Raw genomic sequence first — 1,440 nt, forward strand, 5'->3', positions numbered from 1 at the left:
TTTTATACATATATCTGAAGGAACTCTTTGTTTCCTTCGCTCATTGTTTCAATGTGGAAACCATTCATTCTTATATCTTTAAAACTCAATAAGCTGCTCTTACTCTTAGAGCTGGGTGAATATAAGGCATCACTGATTTCTAGATGCATACCCTTAGGCAATAATATATTAGCCTAGCCATATTTTTCTTTCAGACTGGCGATACCTGCTTTAGTACTTATATTGGCGTTTTTCAGTGTACTCATATAGAAAAATCATTCATTCATTTAATCTAGACAATATAATAGATATTAATTCAAGGAGATAAAAATCAGAGAAAACATACAAGCAAAGCAATCACACAAGTTTGATGTCGAAATCAGATTATCAACTTGATTCTTTTAGGCAATCATAAGTCTCATATTCCATAAGATCATATTCATCATGTTCGAAATTATTTTCACCATATTTATAGACCAAGTGGGTTTCAGGATTCTTCCCTTTCAGACTCTCTTTGATAGAGGTCACAAAAATGTTTGAGAGTCCTTCATATCTTAGCCCAATGATTCTCCATTCCATATCTATGGCACACTGATTGGTCGAGCTTTATGGTTTAAAGGATATACCACGACCACTGCCTTGAGCATGGCTCAAATTGGGTTGATACCCACGGCCTTTGCCATAGTGATTCCCACAGCTAAATGTGTTATAGTGGCCATGGCCACGTCCTTTCCACCCTCCATGGCCATGACCGTGTGGTCTATCATTCTGGACGTGGTTACCTTTTTTTTTTCTTCTGCGGTCTTATTGGTATCAGGTAATGGGGTTAATCCAGGAGGTCTCAATTTACTGTTTCTCATCAGTAATCCATTATTTTGCCCAGCTAGCAATAGACTCATCCACAGACTTATAGTCCTGGATTCTGGGATTCCTCCAATCAAATAGGGCATTTGCTAATAACACCATTCTTTGGTGATCATATTTCGATTTTCAACTCTGTCCAAAGGTCTAGAGGATTATCTATTGTCAGATACTGATCTTTGAGACTCTTAATAAGATGATGCCTAATAATTAATATTGCCATGTACCAATCTTTTTCATTGGCATTATTTCCTTCTATGATACATTCACCAAGTCTTTATGACTTTAGGATAATCTTTTTATCCATTGTCCACCGTAAATAATTATCTCCAGAGAGATTTATGGCAGCAAAATCCAGGTTGATTTTCGACATCTCAAATCATATATCACTCAATATTTAGGTGTAATTTTCATGCGGCCTTACTCTTAAAAACAATCAATTCGGATTTCAATCTTGTGAGGACAATGAGACTATCAATCTTAAAGACATTTAATCAATCAGTCAATTTCTAGCAAGTCTCAGCAATACTATTTCTATGTGCTCATAATATTATGGTTTATCAAGACTAGCAAAAACGGATTCAATTAATCATGCAATTA

This window comes from Brassica oleracea, chromosome C2, assembly GCF_000695525.1.
Source record: "Brassica oleracea var. oleracea cultivar TO1000 chromosome C2, BOL, whole genome shotgun sequence".
NCBI lineage: Eukaryota > Viridiplantae > Streptophyta > Magnoliopsida > Brassicales > Brassicaceae > Brassica > Brassica oleracea.